Source organism: Prionailurus bengalensis, chromosome C2 (genome assembly GCF_016509475.1).
Source record: "Prionailurus bengalensis isolate Pbe53 chromosome C2, Fcat_Pben_1.1_paternal_pri, whole genome shotgun sequence".
NCBI classification, from domain to species: Eukaryota; Metazoa; Chordata; class Mammalia; order Carnivora; family Felidae; genus Prionailurus; species Prionailurus bengalensis.
Window position 1 is genome coordinate 67,385,896 of NC_057350.1, and position 14,992 is coordinate 67,400,887.

General features: G+C 33.4%; 1 protein-coding gene across 5 annotated transcripts in view; it reads left to right on the top strand.

Annotated features, from left to right (window-relative positions):
* The window catches only part of STXBP5L (syntaxin binding protein 5L), a 399,447-nt gene that overhangs the window by 294,884 nt on the left and 89,571 nt on the right, over positions 1–14,992 (top strand). The gene's annotated exons all lie outside the window — the stretch shown is intronic.

The following is a 14,992-nucleotide window of genomic DNA, read 5'->3' on the forward strand; positions in this document are numbered from 1 at the left end:
CCATTATTTCAGTGTTTATTACAAACCATGCAGACCTTATTCTGTTAGTTCCAGAGTCACTGTCTTTTGTTTTGAGGCGGAAGAGCCATGGTGCCCTTATAAATAGTAAACCTGACAATGCCAGTATCAATAATAATTGAATACTTTCTTGTTTGGAAAACCTTATGCCATTGCTCATTTTAAAAAAGTATTATAACAAGGACTACAGTATTTTCCTAAGTAATTGGATTTCTTAGACTTAGCTAACTTTCCTAGTTTCTGTTGCTTTTTTTTAAATAGAAAACACAAACACACTGTGAAGTTAGGAAATTAAGGTCACAAACTAAAAATCCAATAATATTAACATTTACCATGGTAGAAAATGCAAATTTGAAGATGATGGAGTAAGCAATTCTAAAAACTAGTTCAGAAAGAATGGAGAATGAAGGTATGATTGGAGGTGCAGATATTATTAGTGATATTATGGGCTAACATTCATCGACAAGAAGAGGTTTACAACATATTGATCAGTGTTATGTTAAAAAAGAAGGAACTGGAGAGTGTTATGCTACGTGAAGTAAGTCATACAGAGAAAGACAGATACAATATGTTTTCACTCTTATGTGGATCCTGAGAAACTTAACAGAAGACCATGGGGGAGGGAAAGGGAAAAAAAAAAAGTTAGCAAGGGAGGGAGCCAAACCATAAGAGTCTCTTAAAAGCTGAGAACAAACTGAGGGTTGATGGGGGGGGGGGGTGATGGGTATTGAGGAGGGCACCTGTTGGGATGAGTACTGGGTGTTGTATGGAAACCAATTTGACAATAAATTTCATATTAAAAAAAAGAAGGTTGCTTAACAATATATATGATGGCTTCATGTTGTATAAAATAGGCATATACATGTATACACACACATATTGTTTGTATTTTGAATTTCTTCAGACCTCGCCTCACCAGTTTGTAGATGATTAATCGGATCACATCATTAATAATAACCTAAAACATTGTCTTCCTCTAGCTAAAGGATGCCAATTCCTATGAAATCCTTAAAATTTTTCTGGGAATGCCCATAGGGTGACTTATTTTTCATCATAGGTATTCTCTAGTTTTCTATTCTAGTAGAACACCCCCTTTTTGGTTGCTTTTCACTGTCTTTTCTCCTGGTGACTTATGATAGAACACTGATATCTATGTTGGCTTCTGCTGATCCTAAAACAGAAACCAATTAGGTATTATCTGAAAATTATGTAAAATTTCATTTCCCCAAAATAAAGCTTTATTAGAATGCAGTCAAACTCATAATTTACATATTATCTATGGCTGCATCCATACTACAATGGCAGAGTTGAGCAGTTGCAGCAGAAAACATATGGCCCATGATACTCAAAATATCTACTATCTTGCTCTTTATATAAAAAATTAGCTGACTCCTACCCTAATACTATTCTTTCACACCCACTCGCTTCCACATAAAATGTTTCAGCCAAAACTTTTCCTGTAAATAGTCTCCACATGGTTTACCACACATACTGGAGCTTCTGAATCCCAGTTTAGCCTTTTCAGGGTTGGATTCCCCCAAGACTGTGTGTGTGTGTGTGTGTGTGTGTGTGTGTGTGTGTGTGTGTGTGAGAGAGAGAGAGAGAGAGACAGAGACAGAGACAGAGACAGAGAGACAGAGAATGTATCCATCTATATGGATCAAAAAAGTTTCTAAACATGAGACTGTGGCTTTTACACATCTCTTCTTTTAGTTTTAATGTATTTTCTGACATTTCTGTAATAAAAATGCAATGCTTTTATAGTAAAAAGAGAAATTTTATGCTGAGGATAAGAAGCAGGAGAAGGCTCTTAATCATGATTCTACAGTATCAACCACAGTATAACAGTTAATGAAGTTCAGAGACATGCTCACTTATTCTGAGCCTTCAATACTCTTATACAGCCTTCAGATTTAAAAAGCAAAGATTTTAAATCTTCATTCAGGGTACTCTAAAATATAATTCCTATCTATATTTTCAAATGAAATTTCTACTACTCTTCTATAAAAACACTCCCCTTAAGCCAAGGGTATTTATCTTGCTATCCTTATAATTTATGCATATTATCCCCCCTCTGAACACACCCTGCTCAAATTTTAGTTCCTATTGTAAACTTTTCCTCCTGCCATCAGAGCCCTGTTATGCCAACTCATTTAAATGCCTACAGTGTCTATAGTAGACATGGTAGAACGTGAACCAGTTGGTAGTTGGTGTAGATTCATTTGTATTTTATTTATTTTTATGCATGTGCTCTACCTTTCCAAATGCATGGGAAGAATGTGAAGAGTATATCTAAAATTCTTTATACCCTCTATACCTAGCACAAATATGTGCTCAGTAGTTAAATGATGATGGTAGTAAGATAGAGCATGACAGCAGGCTCTTTCTGCTCATATGAACAGCCAAGGGATTTTTCAGATTTGACAAGGGAGAACAGAAATAGCTTCTGCAGTTATTGGGTTCACTGGAATTTTTCAAAACAAATAGTTTTTTCTAAACAAAGATCTGAAGTGTCAAGACAGAAGTAAAATCAAGTCCTTAGGAGGCCATTAAGAGATCCTCCATGTCTCCACCAGTGAGCTCCCTAGAAATTCAGACAAGCCATGGAATTTGAAATCAATTTCTTTAAAGTCTTCTCTTGATAATCAACATCATACGGGACTGATTAATGACTTGAAGGTATATCCTGGAATATGCTTTTAAAAATAAATTTTATGAAAACTTGCTTTTAATTTATTGGATCATAAAACCTGGTTATGTTTCTGTAGTTCCATTTTATTATAATAGAGACTATTTGGCCTTTCATGAATTATTTCCTAGCTTTCAGGAAAGCATATCTGCATTGTTCCTACTTGGGGAAACTGAATCCACTTCCACTGAGTGTCTATTCTATTCTGGGATTGTGCTCGGCAGTTTGACTCAGTGTTATATTATTTAATGGTCATTGTAACCCTTTATGGCAGATAGATATTTATCTGTAGATTCCTCTATAGATGAAAAAAAAATGAAGACAAAGGATATTAAATTAGTTTCTCAAAGTTACAATGAGTGGGAATTAGGCCTATCTGATGCAAAACAGACTTCATATGCTTTCCATTGTATTATTCAGTGTCTCTAAGTGTCTCAAAGTTTCAGGGTCATTGGAAATCAATCCCATTATACTATAATCAGAAACCACTTTTTTACCCAGTTTTTACCCACAATCAATGAAAAAATATATTCAAAAACAAAACAATTTAAAATTATTTTTCACAATTGAGGAGATTAGACATGGTGCTCTCTGAAATCCAGTTTTTATCTTTTATGTTTTATTATATCATGATTATATATTATATTTTATTACATCTCAAAGGGACACACATTCTGTTTTGAACTTTATACTTTCATTTCTGGAGAAACACTTAAATACCAATCTTTTCCTGGGCTCTTTCACTGATCATTTTGTAAGATAGTTTAGGTTCCAAGGAACTGCCTACCCTAAATCTTTATTCCATCTGCAAATCTTTCACATCATAGAATAACAAAACTCTATGGCTCAAAGGAAATCTTTGTATTTGACAGATTATGATTTGTGGAACCAATAAAATGATTTGCAAAGAGCAGCAGGCATAGCAGTCAGAGGTTTATATCAAGTTCTACTTTTTCTACTTAAGAAGTACTCATTATATCGGTAATCTGTGGCTAGTCATTTAACTTCTCTGAGTTTCTTTTTTCTCTAATATCAAGTAAAAATTATAATCCCTTAACTCCCTTAAAGACTTATGGAACTTTTCTTGGTTAATGTTTGTAAAAGTACTCTATAAATAGTAGACATTATTATTTTAATAAAAGATGAAACCAAGCCTCAGAGAGGTTAAATATCTTTTCCAGTATAACAACTGGTCTATGGAATGACTAACATCCTGTCAGCTGCCTCGTCAACTAGTGCTCCTTCTACTTGTGAAAGTGACAGAAATTTTGCTAGTTAGAAAATAATAGTATGCTGTTTAAACCAAAGGAGTTGAGGAATAGGCTTAAGGTAGAACACTGTCAGACAAACTTGCTTGTGCATCAACTTCTTGTAATGCAATGGAAGATCCTTTAAAAAGTCTCAAGTCTATCTATAGATATTTTCCCACTCTCACTGCATGGCTTTTTCAGATTGTGGGGAACGGTAACAGATCCTGGGAACACAAATAGAAGCATAAGGAAAAATTGAAAGAAGAATAAAAGAGAACTAGCAAAGAGAGGCACATGAATGTAAAATAAAAATGAACTTGAGAATATAAAAAATGGAAAAGTAAAACAAAGAATAAGAAAGAAAGAATGCCTCAATGAACAAAAATGAGCAAAAATCATGGTAAATAATAAATGGGAAGAGGTCATTTATTCAAAAAAATATTAAGCATCTTTTGTGTCAAACATTTTTCTAAGCACAAGATATACAGTGATGAATGAAATAATTATAGACTCTTTCCTCAGTTTAGAATAGAAAACATGTAAGGAATGCATATATGTAAAACATGTAAAGAATCCATAGATGTACTATTATAATTGAAAAAAGCAAAGCCATCAAGGAGAAAAGTGAGATAAGGGGGAAAAGGTGGACCTATTTTTGAGAGTGTTATGAGAGAAGGGCCTATCTGAGGAGGAAATATTTAAGTGAAATTGTGTCAGATAAGAATGAAACAGACAATGCCTTGGACTTACACTTCAGACCAAGATACAGACCAGATTAATGTCTTGCCTAAAATAAACAAACAAACAAAAAAACAGATATAATAAATGAAACTATGGCTTTTTTTAAGATGCAGGACATCAGGCAATGAAATACAGTAATCTCTGAAAATGGGAAACAAAAGAAGTGAACCCTATAACCACACACGTTCCTGCCCTGAGAGTTTGCAGACTGCAGCAAAAGAGGAGGGGAAACCCTAGAGAAACCCAGTTGACTCCCTAAGTTAATGAGATGGAGATGAGAAACCAGGAAAACCAGAGCAACTGCAGTTCACAAAGAAGATCCCAGAGATCTATAGTTTCCTCCTCACCAAAGTACTGATCAACACATACTATGATGAAACTAACTAGGAATACATAAAGAACCATCTGAAGGGATTAAAGGAAACAGTGCCTATTCCCAGCAGCCAGACTAGAAAAAACTTCGAATTCACATCCACTTCTAGTTAACATTGTACTAGAGATTCTAGTGAGTGTAGTCAGGCAAGAAAAAAAGTTATCTAAATTGGAAAAGAAGTTAAATCATCTTTTTTCATAGATGACATCATCATCCATAAAGAAAAAAATCTAAAGAATTCTACAGAGAGCTACTAGAACTAATAAGTGAGTTTAACAAAGCACAGTCCACAAAGTCAATGTATGAAATCAATTTTATTTCTATCTACCCAAAACAACCTGAAATTAAAATTTGAAAATACCATTCATAATAGCATCAAAAATATGAAACAGCCATAAATAAGACAACAGATGTGAAAGACCCAGATTGAAAACCTGAAAACATTGGTAAGAGAAGTTAAAAAATACCCTTCAAAAATGAAGAATTACACCATGTTCATGTTTCACAAGACTCAGTGTTAAGATCTCATTTCTCCCCAAATTGATTTGTAATTCAATACAATTCCAATAAAACTCTAGCAGACTTTTAATAGAAACTGACAAACTGATTCTAGAGTCCACACAGAAATGCAAAAGATTTAGAGCCAAAAGAGCTTTTTTTTTAAAAAAAAGAGAAATGTTGGAAGACCAACACTACCTGATTTAAAGACTTTTTAAAAAATTAGTGTTATTGAACAGTTTAATGTCAGTCCAAACACAAATAGATCAACGGACCTTAATAGAGACTTCAGAAATATACCCACAAATATATTTGGACAACTAATTTTTGACAGAGGTGCAAAGGCAATTAAGTAGAGAAAGGATTGTTTTTCCTACAAATGATACTTAAACAATTGAAAAAAGTTAACTTTGATCCATAAAAAAGTTAACTTTGATCCATTGTAACAAATTTTTTCAAAAAATTAACTTATAAATAGATCATTAGCCTTAATATAAAACCTAAAATTTTTATAAATCTAGGAAAAGAGGAGATTTTTATGATACTGGGTTAGGCAAAAGTTTTTTAAATAACATGCTTCATATTAGAACATATGACTACACTGGACTTCTTCAAAAATAAAAATTTCTGCTCTTCAAAAGATAATGTTTGAGAATGAAAAGTTGAGCCACAGACTAGGAGAAAATATTTACAAAGCATATATCTTATAAGGGATTTGTATGTAGAATAGATTGTTAAAATTCTAAAAACTATAATAAAGCATAGAACCCAATAAAAATATGGGCAAGAAATTTGAATAAGTACTTCACAAAGGAAGATATACTGATAACATATAAACATATGAACAGGGAAGGAAACAACCTTCAGAATGGGAGAACATATTTGCAAATGACATGTCTGATAAAGGGTTGGTATCTAAAATCTATAAAGAACTTATCAAACTCAGCACCCAAAAAATAATCCATTTAAAAAATGGTCAGAAGACATGAATAGGTATTTTTCCTAAAAAGACATACAGATGACTAACAGATGAAAAACACTCAACAACACTCATCATCAGGTAAATACAAATCAAAACTGTAATGATTATGACAATGGCCAAATGATGGAAACAGCCCAAATGTTGATCAACTAATTAATGGATAAGGAAGATGTGTTGTGTGTGTATATATATATATACACACATACACACACATCATATACATATATGTGTGTATATATATATATCTGCACACATACATACATATATACACATACATACACACAATGGAATATTACTCAGCCATTGAAAAGAATGAAATCTTGTAATTTGCAAAAATGTGGATGGAGCTAGAGAGTATTACGCCAAGCAAAGTAAGGCAGAGAAAGAAAAATACCATATGATTTCACTCACATGGAGTTTAAGAAAACAAACAGATGAACGTAGAGGGAAAAAGAAAAAAGAGGGGCAAAGCAGAAAACAGACTGTTAGCTATAGAGAACAAACTGAGCACTACAGCAGGGGAGGTAGGCAGGGGAATGGGTTAAATGGGTGATGAGTATTAAGGAGGGCTCTTCCGATGAGCACTGGGTGTTATATGTAAGTGATGAATCACTAAATTTTACTCCTGAAACTAATATTATACACAAAAAAAGAAAAGTTTTAGGAAATCAAATCCAGCTGAATATCAAAAATAATTAAATAGAGAATATTCCAGAAATATAATGATAGTCCTTTATTATAATTCAATCAATCAATAAATTGAAGAATTAAACAATAAAGAAAAGCATATGAAAAGATTCTCAACATTCATCATTAGGAAAATCAAATTAAAACTATAATGAGAGAGGTGCCTTGGTGGCTCAGTTGGTTATGTGTCCAACTCTTAGTTTGCCTCAGGTCATGATCTTATGGTTTGTGAGTTTTAGCTCCACATGGGGCTCTGCACTGGCAGCCCAGATTTTCTCTCTCCCTCTCTCTTTACTGGTCCCCAGCCTGCAATATCTCTGTCTCTCTCAAAATAAATTAATTAATTAAAAAAAACTACAATGACATATCATTGCACATCGGTTAGAGTGACTAAAATCAAAAATGTTGATCACACCAAGTATTGGCAAGAATGTGGAAGAAACAGAACTCTCCCACCCTACTGGTAGGAATGTACAATGGTATGATCAGTTGGCAGGTTATTAAAGATTTAAATATACATTTATAACATGATCTAGTCATTTTTTATCGTTATTTAAACTAGACAAATGAAAGCAGAAAGCCTATATCAATACAAACACATGCATAGCAATCAAACATTGAAACATTTGTAGTAGTCAAAACCTGAAACAACTAAATTCTCCAATAAACAAATTCTGTTATATCTGTTCGGTGGTTTACTAAGCAATAAAAAGGTAAGCACTTTTTTTTCCTTTTTTTAATGTTTCAAGTTTTTATTTAAATTTTAGTTAACATATAGTATAATATTAGTTTCAGGAGTAGAATTTAGTGATTCATCATTTACATACAACACTCAGTGCTCATCACAAGTGCCCTCCTTAATAGCCATCACCCACTTAACCCATTCCTCCACCCACCTCCCCTCCAGCAACTCTCAGTTTGTTCTTTATAGATAAGAGTCTATTATGGTATGCCTCTCTTTTTCCCCCCTAGGTATGCACTATTGATAAATGTTGCAACATCAATGAATCTCAAAATAATTACACTGAATAAAAGAATCCAGGCAAAAAAAGGTGTATATTCATATAAAATTCTAGGAAATGAAAACTAATGCATAGTGACAGAAAGCAGATTAGTGGTTGCCTGGGGGTAGGAAGGGGCACTTATGGGAAGGGCTGGAAGGAGGGTTACAAAAAGACACAAAGAAACTCTTGTGCATGAGGGATATGTTTATTATCTTGATCGTGGAGATAGTTTCACAGGTGTATACATATGTCAAAATTTATCATATCATATACTTTATAAATATGTAAATTAAACCTTCATAAAGCTTTTTTTCAAGAAAAAAACTAGCCACATGAGGCAGGAAATGGTGTATTCCAGGCAGAGTGAATAGCCTTATAAGAAGGTTCTAAAGGTAAAGGACTTAACTATCTTCTAGAAATAAAAAGAAGGCCAAGGAGGCTGGGAGTGCAATAGAAAAGGACTGAGAGGGAAAATGAGTTAAGATTTTGATGTCTAGATGAGCAGGAATAAGATTATACATGTCCTGAGGCAATTATAAGAAATCCCATTTTATTTTAAGGAGGAGAATGATATGCTTTTATGTCTTAAAAATATCATCCACACTGCTGCATGAAGAAAATATCATGCGGGGGGGGAAGAGCAAAGAAAAGAAAAGAAAAGAAGAAGAAAAAGAAAAGATGGCCATTATACCAGTTAGGAGGCCAGTGTGTACTCCACGCAAGAATTGAAGGTGGCTTTGACTAGGGTTTTAACAATGTTATTGTAGAAGAAAGGATAGGTCCAAATATCATTAGTACATTAGAGCTACTAATTATATTCAATGTGGAAGATCAGAGAGTGGAATCAAAAATTCTTTCCAGATTTAGGCTTGAGTCACTGATTGTGGTAGGGTTGGAGTAGGACATGGTAATAAGGAAAATAAACTTCAGTTTTAGACATGTTAGAATTTGGTATGTCTGTCATTTATCCAAGTGAAGATGTCACGTGGACAACTAAACAAATCTGAATATCAGTGCTGTTAGTTGAGTCTTTAGCATATAGATAATATGTAATGACATGGGAATAGATGAAATTACCTAGACAGGGGAGAAAGGGGAAACAGAGGGAGGGAAGAGGAGGATTATGGATAGAGACATTAGGAATTTCAACATTTACGTTTCAAAGAAGAGGAGCAGCGGGCCCAGAGGACTTGCCAGAGAAAAGAGAAAAAATGAGGAGACTGTTGCAGAAGCCAAAATAAAGGGGAATGTTTCAAGAAGCGATCAGCCATGTCAAATGCTAAAGATAGGATTAAGTAAAATAAGCTCAGAGAAGTGACTAGTGTGTCTTGCTCTGTGAAGGTTGTTAGTGATTCTTTAAAAAGTAGTTTGTGAAAAGTATTGGGAGAGAAACCAAAATTATATTAGAGAGAAGAGTGGCAAATGAGGAAACAGAACAAGTAGATAACTCTTTCAAGATGTTTGGTTATGAAGGAGTGTAGAAAAAAGAAGTCAGTAACTTGACTGGAATAAAGTGTCAAGAGGAGGAATTTTTTGTCTTTCCATTTTAGATAAAGAACATATTTTAAAGTTAATGCGAATAGAGAGTGATCCATAGAGAAAGAGAGACTGGTGATAAGGGACAGAGGGGGTAACTAAAGGAGCAAAATCCTTAAGAAGGGGAGAAGGGATGGGAATCAGAACAGATTTAAAGATTAGTTAATAGGAGGTGTTCTCTACTGTAATAGGTACATAAAAGAAAAGGAGAGAGCTACATAATAAGAGGAATAAATTGAAAAATAGTATGATTTGGTTAAACAAATGTTTTTTTTATATATCTGATTTTCAGGTCTATATTTTACTTATTTTTTTTTTTGAAATTAGTCTTAGAGTGTAAATTTTTTTACCTCAAAACTTTGTGCTAGAAAGCAACTACATTGAACTGTAATTAGTGGATAAAATATAAAGTTTCATCTTTGAATTTAAACAAAATGCACAAGGAAATAAAAAGTAGGAGAGCTATTACTTAGTAATATGTGTGGGTTTTCTAGAGTTTAGTGAGTAATCTCAATGTGAGTCAAACAAATAAAACAAGCTAATATAACTTATGGCAGTGGTCTCAACCAAGAATGATTTTGTCCCCGATGGGACGTTTAGCAATGTCTGAAGACATTTTTGGCCCTCACAAGTAGAAGAGGGGTGCTCTACTGGCATCTAGTAAATAGAATGTAGGTAAATATCCTATAATATACTATCCCACAGAAAAAAATTATCTCACCAAAATGTCAATCAAATTGGAAAAAATTCAGACCAGAGCATTTTATATGATAAGTGATAATTTGGTAAGAAAATACCCCAAAGTATAGACTATTTATATGTATGGAGACACTTGTGTCTTAGTCTCTTAAAGAATACTGATATTTTATTTAACATTCACAAGTTGCTATTTCAAATGCTATCTTAATTATATTATACACTAAGATACATTATAGGTATACACTTGACCCTTAAACACTGTGGGGTTAGAGGCACCAACCCTCTTCTGCAGTCAAAAATCTATGTTTAACTTTTGATTCCCCCAGAATTTAACTACCAAGAGCCAACTACTGACCAAAGGCCTTATGGATAACAGTTAACACATATTTTGTATGTTACTTGTATCATATACTGTATTCTTACAATAAAGTATGCTAAAGAAAATGTTATTAAGAAAATAAGGAAAAGAAAATACATTATACTACACTATATTGCACTATACTTATTTATTAAAAAAATTTGTGTTAGTGGATTCATGTAGTTCATACTCTTATTGTGTGCAAGGGTCAACTGTACATACTTAACATTTTTAAATAAAAGTTGATATAATTCACTGTACCCCAAAGGGGATTTGTCTTCTGATATTCAGTTGTTTATTTACCATAAAATTTCTGTATCTGTTCTCAACCAGGATTTATTATATGTTTCCTTTTATATTATTATTATGCATTTTCTAATGAATCACTGTACAAATCTTCCAAGTTTAGTCAATTTGCTTTACTCTATTTATATGTCAGACATAATTTTCTCCACCTAATCTCTGGGAGATCTCTTTGGGAAATCTCAGTATAATCTTTGGGAAAAGCACAATTATCTGGAATGTACTCTGAGTACTTCATTGGATACTTACTAGTATCAGGAATAGATTAATCAATTTGACTAGTTACCATTCTCTTGGTCTTCCATGTCTTCAGTCCAGCTTTCACAGTATTTCCAAGATATAAAATAAAACCAAGAGAGGAGCTTTCCATTTCTAGACAGGATGTTGAGATATGAAAGTTCATTCCTGTAGTAACAACAATGATCGCAACAGTAATAAAACCCTGTGATAAATACAATGATAAAGTTAAAATCATACTTTTCTGTGGGGATATTAAAAAGTGGTAGATTCAAAGAAGGCTTGATTAAGTGAATTCCAGAGTGAAAGAGACATTCATAGATGAGCAGAAAGCTGCAGCTGCTCCCATACTTGGTGCAAGTGACTGATCTGGGCACAGGTGCCGAAAGGAGTGGGCCTTCTGTAGATGGATGGACTGCAAAGAGTAGGAAAAACTAGAATTGTACATCTAGCAAAAGTCTTATTTATTTATTTGTTTGTTTATTTAGAGTGCACATGTGCAAACATGAGCAGAGAGAGGGAGACAGAGAATCCCAAGAATCTCATGAACTGTGAGATCATTACCTGAGCCAAAATCAAGAGTCAGATGCTTATGGGGTGACCAGGTGGCTCAGTCGGTTAAGCTTCCAACTTCTGCTCATGATCTCATGGTTCATGAGTTCGAGCCCAGTATTGGGCTCTGTGCTGACAGCTCAGACCCCAGAGCCTATTTGAATTCTGTGTCTTCCTCTTTCTCTGCCACCCCTCCCCCACTCATTCTTTCTCTCTCTCTCTCTCTCTCTCTCAAAAATAAGTAAACATTAAAAAAAAGAGAGACGCTTAGCCAACTGAGCCACCCAGGTACCCCTCTAGCAAAAATATTTTAAAATGAAGGTAAATAAATTTGTCATGGGCAGACTTGCACTACAAGATATGGTAAAGGTTGTTTTTGGTTTTGTTTTTAATTTTTATTTGAGAGAGAGAAAGAGCAAGGGAGGGTTGGAGAGGGGCAGAGGGAGGGGAGAGAGAGAGAGGGAGAGAGAAGGAGAGAGAATCTTAAGCAGGTTTCATGTTTAGTGTGCAGTCCACTGTGGTATTTGATCCCATGACCCTGCTGGGGTCATGACCTGAACAGAAACCAAAGAATTGGGTGCTCAACTGACTGGGCCACACATGTGCCCCAGTATAGGAGGTTTTTAAGCTGAGGGAAATAATACCAGATGGAGATTTAGATATACAGTAAGAATGAAAAGCATTAGAAGAATAAATATGTGGGTAAATATAAAAGATTATTTTGTCATTTCTTAAAATCCCTAGGAGTTTATCTAATTTTTAAATTAAAAACTAATTGGGGCACCTGGGTGGCGCAGTCGGTTAAGCGTCCGACTTCAGCCAGGTCACGATCTCGCACTCCGTGAGTTCGAGCCCCGCGTCGGGCTCTGGGCTGATGGCTCAGAGCCTGGAGCCTGTTTCCAATTCTGTGTCTCCCTCTCTCTCTGCCCCTCCCCCATTCATGCTCTGTCTCTCTCTGTCCCAAAAATAAATAAACATTGAAAAAAAAAAATTAAAAAAAAAAAAAAACTAACTGTATTATGGGGTTTATAAAATGTAGAAGAAAAACAAATGACAATAGTAACAAAGGATGGGAGGGACATAAACAGAATCATGTTATGTTTCTTTCATCATAAGAGAAATTATGCAATAATAATTAAAAGTAGATTGTGATGAATTATAGATGCATATTATAATCCCTAGAACCACCACTAAAAAATAAATAAATAAATAAAACAGAAGTGTAGCTAAGTAGCCAAAGAGAAGATAAAATAGAATACTAAAAAATATTTGATTTTTTTCAAAGGACGGAAAAGTGAAATAGTGGAAAAAAGCACAGAAGGACATGCTGAAAAAAAAATGATAGACGTAAATTTAACTCTAACAATGATTATATTATAGTAAGTGTAAATGGAGCAAATATTACACACACACACACACACACACACACACACACACACACACAAGAAAAGGGAAGAAATTGTGAAACAAGATGGAAAAAAAAAACCCAACTATATGCTGTTTATAAGAGATGCACTTTAATTACAAAAACATACAAATGATTAAAAATAAAAGAAGTGAAAAATAATTTTATCAAATTATTTATCAATATTAACCTCAAGAGAGCTGATGGGGCTACATTATAAGATAAAGTAGACATTAAGAGAAGAAGAGAGAGAGGCAGTTCCAAATTATAAAAGAATCACTTTATCAGAAAGATATTAATAATCCTATACAAGTACAGACCTAATAAGAGGTATTGAAAGTATAGAAAGTAAACAAAAGAAAGAAAGAAAGAGACAAATATACAATCATAGCTGGGGATTCATTATTTCTCCTCAGTAATTGATAGAACAAATAAAGAAAAATTGGTAAGTATATTAAGAAAAAAATTAAGCAATCCTCTTAACCAAATTGTCCTGACCAAAATAGCCACTTACCACATACAAAGGGAAATATGCATTTTTTTCAAGTAGAAATGGAACATTCACAAATGTAGACTGAGTCAGGAAACAAGTTACAATGGATTATAGGGGACTGAAATCAAGCAGAGTATGTTCTCTGATCACAAGAGAAATTAAGTTAGAAATCAATAACAGAAATATATCTTAAAATCCCCAAACATTTGGAAATTAAGACTGTGTCATGGTTTAAAAAACAAATCACAGGAAATTTTTAAAATATTTTTGAACTGAGTGAAAGTATAAACACAAAATATCAAAATTTGTAAGCTGTTACTTAAGTAGTACTTAAAGGAAAAATTTAGAACATTATTGCTTATACTGGAAAAGAAAATATCAAATTAATAATCTAAACTTTGTTAAGACACCAAAAAAAAAAAAAAAGAACAGTGTAACACAAAGTAAACAGAGGAAGGAAATAAAGACAGAAATCAATGAAATACAGGGCAAACAATAGAGTAGATCAATAAAACCACAAGGTGTGTCCTCAAAACATTTACTAAATCTGTAAAACCCTAGTTAGATAGATCAAGAAGAAAAAAAATAACCAATATGATAAATTAAAAAGGGAACATCACTATGGATTCTACAGAAATTAAAAATAATAAAAGTAAAACTATGAACAACGTTATGCCTATAAATTGTATAGATGAAAGCAAGAGATGTCTTGAAAGAAAAAAATTATAAAAACTGACACCAAACACATTGGAAAATATAAATAGCCTCCTATCTTTAAAAAATTTTTGAATTCAAAATTAAATAACCACAACAAAGAAAACTACAGGCTTTGAATAATTTCACTGATTAATTCTATCAAACATAAATAACACTAATCTTATGCAAATGATTTCGGGGAATAGAAAAAAGAGTGAAATCTTCCCAACTGCTTATCTGAGGACAGCACAATGCTGAAACCAAAAACTTGACAAACTTAAAGGAAAGTACAGGCCAGTCTCACTTACGAACATAGATTCAGAAATATTAGTAAATGGAAGACAGACATATGTAAGAAAGATAAAATATAACCATGGTGGTTTTATCCCAAGAATAAGAGTTTAATATTTGAAAACCAATCAATGCAAAACAACTGGTTAACATAATAAAGGAGAAAATTATATGATCATC